Genomic DNA, 13,488 nt, shown 5'->3' on the forward strand with positions numbered 1-13,488 from the left:
GCTTGCGGCAGAGACTGTCTTTTTTAGGGGCAACTTGGTCTTGGGGTCACGCTGGTGTAGGTCAATGGAGTACCCAACCTCCCCACGACAAAAGAGTAGCGGGTACTGAAGGGCGTCATATGATCTGTGAATTTCACTAATACGGTGCAGGGTGTTGTCGTGGCTGTGCAGCACGATGTCGCGGTGCTGAAATTGCTGACCAACCAAGACCAGAGCCACCTCATTCGCCGTGGGTACGTTGAAGCGACCATTGTGAGCGTCTGCGGGTTTGGTGTGTTCCAAAATTACGACGTCGAACGACTTACACGTTGGAGGCACTTTTTCCAGGGTGGTCTTGAAGTCCTTCACGTAGCTGTTGACGTCGTGCAGCATTTTCTGCAGCTGTTTCGCCAAAGGCTTTTGTACATCTGGAACGTTGGAACACCTCAACTGCACTTCCCTATCGTCTTCGCCAGCGAAATAGATTTGCAAGAATTGTGCTTCTCGTTCAGGTTGCGGCAGAAGTCCTCCCACCAAGTGATACACTTGCCCCTGAACTTTGAATGTGGGCATGAAGCAATCTTCAGCAATCTGCTTGGCACCAAATGACGTCATTTGGAAGCATCCATTGTACTTCCGCATACGGTCCATAAAATGGCCATGTTCTCGGTTGGTGCTCATCAAGAGGCTGTTGAGAGGCTCGGGTAGAGGCTGAAAGGGCGGAAGTTGCACTTTGCCAGCGCTGCAGCACATGCCTAAGGCCTCATCCTTCCACTTGAATGCATGGCAAAAGTGGCACTTGTGGATCATGCTGCCTAAGGCTACTCTTCTGTCAACCTCATAAACCAGGTGGGGATCATAAGCCATGCCTGAGAAAGCTTTGACCTTCCACGGAAGCCCTCGCCCTTCCACTCGTCTTCCGGGATGGGTTTGCTCATACCGTGATTTGGCTGCTATCACCACCGCTGACTCATTTTCTTGGTACGTAGCCGCCGATGCCCTGTGTACTTGAGGGTGATCTCGTTGGTACGTGGCCACCGCTGCTCTGTGTACCTCAGGGCGATCTCGTTGGTACGTGGCCGCCGATGCTCTGCGTACCTCAGGGCGATCTCGTTGGTACGTGGCCGACGATGCTCTGTCTACCTCAGGGTGATGTTGCTGGTACCTTTGCGCTGCAGAACGGTGCACCGCGGGATTACTTTGGGAATATTTTGTAGCCGCTTCCTTAAGTTGCTTTGTTCTTTTATGGTCGGTGTACTTGAGACGACATTTGCCCCTCGTATGACGTTTAGCCGGAGCTTTCTTGGGAGTGGAGGCTACAGACGGCTGTAATTGCATCAAGGGGCAGTCCGGCTCGGGAAGGGGGGTCAGCGAAAGCACCTGCATCGGTTCGTGTGGAACGTACACATCAAAATCGCCGCTAGAGAGGTCCTGCGTAAAACGTACCCTTCTAACTGGGTGGCCTTCCACACCGAAACGCGCATAGAGGTCACCATTACGGTAAACCTCAAACACGAAAGCGAAGAGTTGCCTAGCTGCCACATGTTCACACAAACCACCATAAGTTGAGGTACGAGACATGACAGCGAAGTACTCAGCTGAGCTGGTGTAGTTATCCCCTGAACTGTCATGTGACATAATAGAAAACTTCTCCCGGTTGTCCACCACGTGTCTGACGGTTAACTCACGCACTTCTCTCGCCAATAGTTCCGTGTCATACATAAGGTAGGAAAGAGACCGGAACAGACACGCTCCATCCCCTTTGATGGGAACGATGGAGTGAAGCACCTTCATATCATTAACGTTCAAAAGTTGAAATTCTATTGCACGCAAAGTGTGAAATGCAAGGCGGTGAAATGAAAATGTCGCAGCACGCGAAATCCCGAAAAAATACAAAATCACTACAGACATGCAAAATTATAAATAGAAGTGGTGAGCATGAGCCATTTTCCACACTAAGAGGCAAAAAGGAAGCCCCAAGAACCAAAGAACAAAATAACAGAAAAGTTTAAGGGGCACGGTTAGATAGAAATGAAAAAAAAATACAGGTTGCTTGCTGCCGCGGATACATTTTTACCAAGCCAAGGGCACGTGTCTGATGAAAGATGCAAAATGGCGCATAACGGCAAGAAACAAAATGTACCTGAGAAAGGATCGAGCGCGGCAGCAGTAAATTATGGCAGAAATTGGAAAAGTAACACTGCTTAAGAATCAGTTCATCTCTGGCATGCGAGGAAAAGTAGAACACAGAACTGTTAAGACGTAGATGTCACCGATCCCGGCTTCTTTGGGACACGTTGGCACCGTGGGTCCATTGACTGGCACCTTCCAAGGCGAAAGCTGCCGACTACAACGTCTTCTAGACACCGCGTGGCGTCCACACACAGCTGAATCACGTGGAACCGTAGATTTTCTTTGAAAGTGCAGACGCCGCGAAGAAGGCACAGTTGGAAAGCACGTTTGCAGCACTCCAAGGGCAGCGATCACACGAGTGAATCAAAGAGACGCCATTCAACGACAGCCACTGAACGAAAAAACGCAGACGCACATGGCGAGCGAGCCACTTGTTACATGCGTTTCTTCCCCCGTTCGCTCCTCGAGGTGCATGTAATGCAGAGTAGCGGCGTGCGGCGGCCATGAGTGTCAGCTGTAGGTGCGATAGAAAAGCATGGCTCACCGTTTGATTAAAATAATATGGATTCCTAAAGGAGACGTGTGGTTGCTGAAAGCTTGAAGAGCTGGTGCGCGGCAATTAATAACATGGGCGCCTACGGGATCACGGCCTCCGCGATCGGCTGCCGGCGGCGCGCCGTAGCAACAGCGCGCCGCCGGTAGCTGATCGCAGAGGCCACGACGGGATCAGGGCCGGGCTAAAGGAGCGGCGAGCGCGCACTTTCATGAAAGTGAGCGCTCATGAAAGTGCGCGCTCGCCGCTCCTCCAGTCCGGCTGTGACGGGATGCATGTGGCTGAAGGATGATATAAGAGATGGTGCGCGGGTTTCGAACCCGCGAAAATTCAACTGAATGCGACTTCCGGAGGGGTAGTATATAAAAAAGACTGCGGGTCTCCTAATATAAGTGTTAAGACAAAACCCTCAAATTGGTTTTTGAGAAATGTGCAGTATTTGTAAGAAAAATGGAAGCGTGTGAAAACCGCGAACACGCGCGTAAAAGCCACCAGCGTACAGTAGGCCAGAAAAGCTCTAGAACCGGAACGGACAGGAGCAGACAATGTACCAATGAGCCTTAGCGCTTTTTAGCGGTCACCTCTTCTCCTTTACATTTATGATATATGACCCCGGCTCCTACTGGAGGCGCGTAGTTGCCGAAGGTGCCAACAGATGGCGAGCGCTATGCGAACGCGGGAAAACACAAGTGAATTTTACGTCCAAAGGCATGCAGAATAAAAAATCTCGCTGGCCTTCTTGTCCGCATGTTAGAAGAGAATTCTGAAATTGTTTTTTGGGCAATTAGATGGGAAGCATTTGCAAGCAAAAACGAATGGGATATATCAACTGGCTGTCTGGTTATTTACGAATCTGTAAAAACTCAGTGTTTCCCCGAAATCCTCCTTGCCCCTTTTGGGAGGGTGTCATAGAAAAATGTTGTAAGACAGTGTTTAGATACCTGAATAAGCTACCTATCTCAACAAAATCGAATTTGATATCTCAAATGGCGTGCGATTGATTGATTGATTCAAGCCTTTATTGGAGGAAAGGGGAGGCCCGGAGGCCGTGCATGGGGGAATGGGAAGTGAAGGGAAGGGGGTAGCAAAATGTCTTCGTCGCACAATTGAACGTCCCTTCTTTGAGCACTCATTTTGCGTCCATGATATTAAGGCTCTTCGCAGGATGGGTAGTCACCCCCAGGCTACACTAATCTCGCAAGGCCACTCTGTATGCCATAATTGCCTAGTGCTTGCAGAAAACCGATTTCGTGATTTGGAGGGTGCAGAGTGTCCGTGTCTGGAGGGACGTGACGGAGCAAGTCCTGTCTTTGGAGCGCGAAATGGCTGCACACCCACGTGAGGTGGTGAAGGTCAGATGATACGTTCTCTTGGCAATAAGGGCAATACGGGGGTGGTTGCCCATTCGGATGGTACCATTTCCTCGTAACAGAGGGCGTGTAGGCACTGTTGGCGATGCTTTTATTGATGAATATCTCGGCAACCCTTGGTATTTGAAGGCTCTGTGGCAGATATCCTTTAGGAGTTTGACGTAATAGGGTAATCTTGCGTTGAACACGCCTAGCATCCAGTTCCAGGCGCGGGTTCATGCAAGGCACGACGGCAGAAGGGGAGGGAGGTAATGAAGCGCTCTCCCTGGCAGCATCGTGTGCTGCTTGGTTCCCCGACTGGAAATCCGTGTGACCTGGTGCCCACGCCACGCGTATCGTAACACCATTTCGCGAAAGATGTTGAAGGGATAGCGTAATGATGTTGGCTATAGGGTGGTCTGAATATGGTTTCCGGAGTTCTTGCATGACGTCATGGGAATCGGTCAATATGCGTGCCATTTGAGGTGTATTCGCAGAGTACGTTAAATGGTCCAGTACGGCCAGTACGCCCCGTAGCTCCGCTTCAAGGGGTGAACAGGTGTTCAGCTCGAGCCCTGCAGCGCCATCAAGGTGTGGTGCCTCTGGAGATCTCCATGCTACACCGATGCGTCCGTCGCGAATACTGGCGTCAGTGTAGATGTCAATTTCCCCAGGGCGTTTGCTCATCTGGAGTCGTCGTTGAGCCTGTTGTCGGGCTTGGGGGTGCCTTCTGGGTATGTTGGTGTTCTGATGCATTACGACCTGAGTCGTGCGTTCCCAGGGCGGTGGTGGTGCAGCGGGCAACGTGGCAGGATCGAGTTGTCTTCTGTTGTCCCAGGCCACCAGAGCCAGGCCTTGGCTTGTCAGTTCGCGTCTCGCAGCGTTCTGGGCGATGGTTGCTTCTATTAGTGCGGGCAGCGGTGGCAGAGCCACAGAATCTTCAAGCGCCGCTATACGGGTGTGTCGAGGCAGGCCAGTTATTGTGCGGCGAACAGCTCGATATAGAATGTCGAGATGTTTCATTTGGGTGGCGGTAAGGTCGTACACCGGAGCCCCATAACATATTCGGCCCAGTGACACTGCCCTTGCCAGCGTATGGGTTGCCGTTTGAGATGCACCACCATACTTATTCGACATACGCGACACTAAGTGTAGCATCGGTTTCCAGCTTGACTTTAGTTGACTAATCCATTGTTTGGCGCTGTTGCTGCTGGCTAGCGGCAATCCCAGAAGCCTGATCCTACCGGTTTCAGAGGCAATAGGAATGTCCGATATGTATACCACCTGATGCAACTGGGGAGGTAAACTCTTGCTCCCATGGACAGCAAGAAATTCTGTTTTGTCTGGCGCTAAGGCGAGCCCTAGAGAGGGCAAAGTGTCCGTAAGGCTGTGGACAGCTGCTTGGAGTTCTGTGATCATAGATTCGACACAGTCAAAGTCCCGCGCCTCGGTCCAAATAGTTATATCGTCGGCATAGATTGCAAACCTAGCCGCCGTGTCCTTCTCTAGCGATCGCGCTACTCTCGCCATGGCCAAATTGAACAACATCGGTCCGAGGATAGACCCCTGGGGCACGCCCCTATCCAAGAAATAGGTCCTGGGGGTCCAACCCGGAGCCGATGCTGCGAGTTGTACTGGTCGTTGGCTTAGGAAGCTCCGAATCCAATTTTGAGCACGCTGGCTGGGGTAAGCCTGGGCCAACTCTTCTAGTATCGCTTGATGCTTAACGTTATCGAAGGCTTTTCGCATATCAACCGCAAGTACGTAATCGGGGAGGGCCCCGGCCCCTTTACGGTTGATAACACGTCTGAGTAGCCACAAGGCATCATGCGTTCCAAGATGGGGCCTAAAGCCGGTTTGTGAGGGATGGAACCATGGTTGGATATATTCTAAGTGATGCTGCATTCGATTACAAATCATGCGCTCTATAAGCTTGCATAGCGTTGGCGTCAATGAAATAGGCCTTAGGTTGGCGAGCTTGGATGAGTCCTTATTGGGCTTTGGTATCGGCGTTACTAGCGTGAGTTTGAGATCCGAAGGAACCTCTCCCCGTTCCCATTGTGCATTTGCTAGTTCTAAAAGACGTTCCTGTGCCACTTCGTCTAAGTTGCGCAGATGCTGCCACGTGATGCCATCGTGTCCTGGAGCCGACTTAGACCGGCCCTGACAAAGGGCAGCCTGCAATTCTCCCAATGTAAACGGGGCGTCCAGCTCCGGGCGCGTACTGGGCAGTAAGATGGATGGCAGTGGGGGTGGGGGCGTAAGTGATGAAAAAGGGAAGAACGTCTTTATGATGTCTTCCTCTACCCGATCCGGTGGGGCTTTGAGAATAAGGGTATCGAAGAGCCGGTTTTTGCATTTGCGTTTCCCTGCCAATTTGCGGTAAATTCCCCATAGTTTGGCTAGGCCGCGCTCCTGGCTAAGCTGAGAGCACAAGCTGTGCCACTGCTCATTAGAAAGGGTCTGTTCATAGGCCCGTATGATTTTGTACTGTTGTCTCACTTTAACAAGATCTCTCTGCCTTTTTCCGTTTCGAATGTAGTGTTTTGTAAGAGTGGCCGCCTTGCGCCATAGGTTGGCTGAATGTTTGTCCGGGGCAGGTGAGCTGTCGTCACATTCGACTTCTTCCCTGGCCTGCAGCGCTGCCTCTTGCAACGTAGAAACGAACTCCTTCATTGTAGCGGTGCTGCGGACTTGTACGCTCTGCCGGAAACACTGCCAATCTATAATTTTGTGTGTTCGTTTGTTTCGAAATCGCTTTTCTGTCAGTTGTATTTGAATTGGAAAATGGTCGCTGCCCCAAGTAGTATCGTACACGCTCCAAGAGCGGACAACCCCACATGAAGCATAAGTGAGGTCCGGGGTGGAGTCATTTTGGGAGCTATGTAAGCCCAGACGCGTACGAACTGCAATATCATTGACCAAGTGAAGGCCGGAGTCCTCGGCTGCAGCCTCCAGAGCTACACCGCGCTTATTTGACCGGGAGTAGCCCCAGACTGTGCTTTGCGCATTAAAATCACCTCCAATTAGAATCGGTATGTTGGGATACTTTTGAACGAGATGCCGCATCCACATAAAATTAACCCTGCCCTGTGCGCTTGATACAGGGCGATAGTACACAGATGCAACCAGAAGTTTCTTTCCGTTGGGTAGCTGTACCATAACTATCACTGCCTCGTGATCTGGTGAAGTGTGCCCAGTAATCGCCAAGTGAGCGCAGGTTAGGTCCGATCTCACCAGAACGGCTGCCTGCCCGGCCGCTGTAGGACTCCTAGGGTTGCCTCTGGTGCCTTTCCACATTATTGCGGGATTGGCGAAAGTGGTATAACCACTTATGGTTGGGGAGCACTTCGTTTCTTGTAACAGAAGAATGATAGGACGGCTTGTGTGGATTTTACTTTTCAATATTGGGGCGGCCGTTTGAAACCCTCGGCAGTTCCACTGTAGCACTTTAGGGGAATCCATGCTACTGTCCTAGCGTGCTCCGCGCTGTGACCTTTCGTGGAGGGGGATCCTCCTGTGACGTTGGAAGGCTTTGAATGTATGTCATCATAGATGACGCCTGCTGCGAAAAACTGTCGATGGTAGACTTCAATTTTTCAATATCTGTAAGTCGAGCGCGGCGTTCCTGTTGAACATCAGCCCGGACATACTTGAGCGCCTGTAAAATCTCATTCATGACACTCGAAGCAGGCTGTGACGTTGCCGTTTGTTTTGCAGTGGTGCTGCGGCTCCGCCGAGGCACAGAGGGAGTTCTGCCTCTGGGAGGCTGCAGATGGGAACGCTCAGGTTGTCCTGACTTGGGAGCAGATTGGGTTGCTGGTGTACGTTCTTTGCTTCGTTTAAGTTCCGCAATCTCCGATCGCAGCTGTGCATTCTCCTCTCTGAGGGCGCGAAGCTCCGAACGCATCTCCGCCAGCTGAGTCAACAGTGCCCCATTCCCGTGTATGTCGCTTGCTAATGGTTGTGACGTGGTGACATGAGTGCCCCGTTCTATCTGTGGCTCCTTGGCGCCCGTAGCAGGTCGACCATTCCGTGTCAACATGTCAGCCCAGGAGACGCCATTTTGGATTTTCTCTTGCTTTTGAATACTGGGAGCGGGCACTCTAGCTGAACAGCGCGGGTCCACGGCAAGGTGACCTTCTTTTTTGCACGCAGCGCAAAAGAGAGTCCGGCCACATGGGATTCCTTCTTCGTGTGCCCGTCCACAGTCTCTACAGACCTGCGGGTGCGGGCAGTGCCTCGCCATATGGCCAATTTGGTGGCATGAGAAGCACACCATTCGCTTTGGCTGATATGGCGAGACTTTGACTATCGCCATGTAATATTTAACAACTTTGGGGACTTCTGGGGCATCAAAAGTTAGGATGGCTTTGTTTGTTTTCCCGATTCTTTGGGCTGAGAGCACTTCTGCCCGCTCGCATCGGACCCAGTTGAGAATTTCTTCATTAGATTCACCTGCTTCTACAGTTATAACCCCTCTTGAAGAGTTGCTGCGGTTGGGGATGTGCCGAATTTCAATCGGCAGCGTGACAGTCTGGCCATCGTGCTGGAAAATCAAGCTGGTAGCCCCCAAGATGCGGTTGGCGTGCTCTTGATCGTAGACAGTGATCTGTACGCAGTTTCCAGATTTATCGTACCGGTACGTTGCCAATTCTGCCATTTCTGCGCTCGGCGCTAGTGTCCCTATCAAATTTGCCAATGTGTTCTTGGGTATGGCATGTATGCTGAATTTCTTCAGTGGCCTTAACGAGAGAAGTGCCCGAGGGCGACTTACCCTGTCAATCCGGTTGACGTCCGTCTTCCAGTTGGTCCTCTTTCTTGTCCAAATGTTCCACTTGCCCTCTGCAGAGTCGTTCTCGCCATCTTGGTCCATGTCAGTGTGTTGTCCATCCATAGGATTCGCCACGGGTTCGCCGTTGTCGCGCAATAGTGCCGGTCTGAGACGCAGCTCCGCCGATGCCCCTAGAGACGCTGGGCCCGACATCGCAGAGCTGCTGCCGCTGCGCCGGGGCACGCGCCTAGGGCACGCGCCTACTGCTGCTCGTAGCTCGTGGCTCGTGCCGGTGCTGCTGCCGTGCGCTCGTTGTCGGTGGGCTCGCAGGGAGCTGCCACGACGAGGTGTGTAGGCGCCAAGCCTAACCCGGGTGCGCACCGAAAGAACGTCCACTAGTGTCTAGGAAGAGAATTTCACCTGGCCGAGTCCGGTATCTTCGTGATGCTGGTCACTCGAAGTTCACTCTGGTAGCAAAGGCAGGCCGAAAACAGAAAAATAGCCGCACTTATTGCCGTAAAAAACAGGAGCCACGCTAGGCACGTCCGCCATTTGAGAACGCAGGTGGCGAAGCCCTGGCGTGCGATAAAAAAATTAATGTATGAAAAACTATTTTACCGCTTTTAACTCTCCCCACGGTGGAATTTTTAAAATTTTCTTCAATAGTGACCTCCAACACCGTAATCACAATGTGCCCATGAAATATGAAGCCGTTTCAAAAAGCAGTGTGGCTAGGCGTGGACACCACCTGTGAGGCCTTTTTGGCTCGTCGGCCGTGTCATTTGTAATAAGCAATTTGGCCCTTTTAGCGGCGTCGCAGGGCGAAATACTTAAAAATGGTTCTTTGCATTTGTATGAGTAACGTATGCTAGCAAAAATCAGTTGGATAAATTAATCGCTGAAAGATTTATTTGAGAATTTTCAGTAACACCAAATTTTTTTCCGGATTGTGGAATCACGTCGATGGTGTAGGTTAGGGCGAAATCCAAAAACTACTTTTAAGATACCTTAAGGGCTACATATATCACCAAAAAGCGCTCGGAAATGTGAATGGGTGACCGAGAAAATCATGAATTCGCGATACCACAATTTCGCCCTTTTCCGTGGTTAGGAGTGAAATTTACGAAAAACCCGCCTTAGTGAGCACCTACTCAAAGACGCAAATAAACTCGCGAAATTTCAAGTCTCTAGACGCAACAGTTTTGGCTGGATGTTGATGAGTCAGTCAGTCAGTCAGTCAGTCAGCCGGGCACTTCTTTTTATAGGTATAGATAACGGCTGTAATACTCACAACCTCAGTAGCGGGTTGCTGTGAATTCGTAAGCCATTGCCCATTGGTGGTGAGATGTTTGAGTGGCGCCCCCTGGCTTAGATCGGCTTAGGGATTCGCGCCGCTGTCGTCTGCTACACTCCGCTTGTGAGGGGCAGCAGTGCCTGTGCAAGAAATCGCCAGGTTTGATGCTTTAGTGCATATTTCTAGTAATTCAGTTATTTTTGCCAGCTTCTGACACATCTGAATGATTTTAGCTGTGTCCCCCACAAGCAGCGGCGGCGGCGCTAAGGTGGGGCGGGCCCTGGGCCCCGAGCGCGTGAGCGCCCCGGGCACCAGCCCTTCGATAAGGGGAGGGGGTGCCACTTGTGCTCCTTCAATGTGTAATGCGGACGTCGAAATCTGGAAGACGACTGCTGCGAGACCGCAGCTTTGGCCTGTTCAGTTTACGTCTCCACCAGCCTATTCAAATTTGCTTAGAAAGCGAGAATTCTGGCATCCAAGAATGTCGCGGGAGTCGTGGCGAAGGAACTATGTATTCGTGGAAAAGGGGTGACGTCGGTATGACTGCGACGCGCGGATGGGGTGTAGCGAGTGAGCTTGTTTTTCAGTGGGACGACAATGAGGGTAACAAATCCCCTTCATCGGGCGGCGGACGAGAACAGTTCGGGGTTGGGAGCCATCATGGCCAACGACACTCTGGTCATGTGTCCTCGGCGGCTTTTTACGTGGCTTTTTTTTTCGCACATGAGATATGTACGCGCTCATGGCGAATGTCTAGCTTTTTCTGGCATCTTTGCGGCCAGGCGGCGGAGTTCGTGTACTTCGGTCCGCTCGTCAGATTTGCAGAAGGAAACCAATCTGGAAATGGTTTGAAAAAAAAAACAAAAAAACAAAGGTGTGTGGGCAGATTGAATCAGGAGGAAGCTGGGACGAAGAATTAGAACAAGATGAAGTGTGAAACATGCAATGAAGCTTTGTGCGAATGGAGGGGGGCGCAAGGCGAAGGGGGGCGGCTCAGCTATAGTTGGGCCGTCGCGATTTCCGTCGGTTGCACTTACCAAGCCATCGCGAAGGGTCTGAAATCGGGTGTTGATAGCTCATAGATTTTAAGTCGTTGATGTGCGTTCATCGTGCCCAGCGACGTAGCCAGTGCATGGCGATTGCACGAAGATGGCGATATATGGAAGGGGCGTATCCCATCCGGCCCCGCGTAATTAAAAAACAACAACAACAACGGAGGGGTAGCTTGCCGAACAGATTATGAAAGAAATAGAACAGTTATGTAGGCATTTATTTTATTTACGTAACTGTTAATCAGGTAAATCTACGTTATTTTATTTTACTCTCCTGTCAGTTAAAAGCAAAATAAATGAGTATTTGCGTGTTTTCTGTGTTGCGCACAAAAACAAAGCGGACAGCCTTGTCCTATTTTTTCCTATTTAATCATGGTTTCCGAAAGGGGGGGGGGGGGCACGCACAAAATTTGAAGCTGATGACCTAAATATTTTGCTTTGGTAGGTGCATCTTTAAAAGTAGAAGAAAAGTAAAAAAAAGGACAGGGCAACCAAATTAACTCCATAACAAAAACATAACACTTGGTACGTCACCCCCTTCCTATCTTTCGCCATTCGATCCGCTGAGTGTGGCCCACCTCCCAAGATGGCCGGGCAACCATACTATAATTGAGGTGGGCGAGAGGGGCAGTTTCTGTGCCAGGCGAAGCGTTCTGCCGAATGCTTTTTGAACGTTACTATAAAAAAAAGAAGTCAGACTGTGGGACAAAGGACAGGACTCCGGGTGTCGCATACAAGATTTTTGCGCTCACTGCTCCTCCTCAGGCATTGGGGAGAGGAAAAATCCACTGGAACGAGCCAGGCCGAGCAAGAACGACGTCCGGCTAGATAACCGTCGTCCAGTATTGCGAAACATCAGACCGCAAAAGAAATTTTGGTGAAGCGTTCCGAAAGCGTGACAAACTGAAGAAAAAGAGTGCTACTTAGGTCGTACATATTTAGAGAGCAGCAAAGAACATAAATCCTTCCCTCCGAACACTCCCACTTGTGTAGACACAGGCACTGCACTCCACAGCGAGGCGCTTTGTGAGTGGCCGGCGCTAACAGGTGACCCCAGTCACCCCTGAGGAGGGAACCGAGCTGGCTCGCAGAACGTCTGGTTCTTCGTTACTACTTTTGGGTGGAGAGGGTGATTTTATTTTCTCAGCTACTGGGAATAGGTTGATTCATCTAGCAGCCGTCTTGAGCTAGTCGACTGCACAACGACGTGAATGAAATTGTTGTCACCAACATTGTTGTCGCCTACAGTAAAGACTGAACAGTCTAATGCTACGTACCAAGCATCGCGAAGCCAGAAATAAAGCGGCTGCCTTCTATTTCTTTCGTGGTTTTTGGCTTGTATCAGATGAATTTTTTTTTCTGTGCCCAACGGAATTAATTTTTCTGCACCGTCACAAACCTCTTATTAGTAGGTTTGGGGATGTTTGGGAGGCTCACAAAGATCGTGTGGATATTTTCTTCAGGACGTATGCCATACATTCCCTTCTTCACAAATTGGCTTTCGTTATGGCTGTGTGCAAGAAGGTGCATATCCGCAGCGTGCGTTGCTTATTCACATGCAAATACAACGAGAAGGTTTGTGCTACGCCACCGCGACCGCGCCCCAGACAATGTTGTCCAGAGTACTCGAAGGCAGCTTTTGTGCTCCGAATTTGTATCGTAACCATCGTTATCATAGTGAACTTACTCTCATCCCGAACAATTATGATATGATTACGGTGTTAAAGGCTTGATATACTCGCTAAAGAACTGATGAATATTTCGAAGCAGCTCTTTATTGTTTTCCAACCCTTCCAGGCGTAATGAACAAACCCTGGTCTACTCAGGATAGCGTTCTATGAATTGAAAATTACTCTTACTCTCTTGTCCTGGACTGAGGACCCGACCCACTAATCAGCTGGATTTTACTGTTAAATAAAGTTTTCTCCTCATCCTTCTCCTCCTCCTCCTCTTGAGTGCAGTTTTCCTATAACGCATATCTGAATATTGGGAAGATATGGCTGCGGGAAATGTACCGAAATATCCCTCCAGGTCTGAACACAGTGTTACTGTATACATTTACCGTATACGTGACTCGTTTTGCTAAATAAACCTCCATACCGGTTAGAAGCCAGAAATAAAACCGGCATGCGCCTGGACACACAGCGGGTTGTTTGGAACTCGACCTACAGTTTTTGCAGCCCATAGTGCATGTAGGCATACTTTCATGCCATGACAACGTAAAGTAACGTAATACAATACTTTCGAGCGTTCGGCAAAGTTGCAAAATCTGTTTTACCTTACATATGATTACCGGGAATCATAATGCCTTCTGCCAAAGCCGACAGCCCCGAAGGCCTGGAATTTGTATTTTC

This window comes from Haemaphysalis longicornis, unplaced genomic scaffold, assembly GCF_048455015.1.
Source record: "Haemaphysalis longicornis isolate Haplotype H1 unplaced genomic scaffold, Haemaphysalis longicornis Haplotype H1 scaffold_2, whole genome shotgun sequence".
In the NCBI taxonomy this organism is placed as follows: domain Eukaryota; kingdom Metazoa; phylum Arthropoda; class Arachnida; order Ixodida; family Ixodidae; genus Haemaphysalis; species Haemaphysalis longicornis.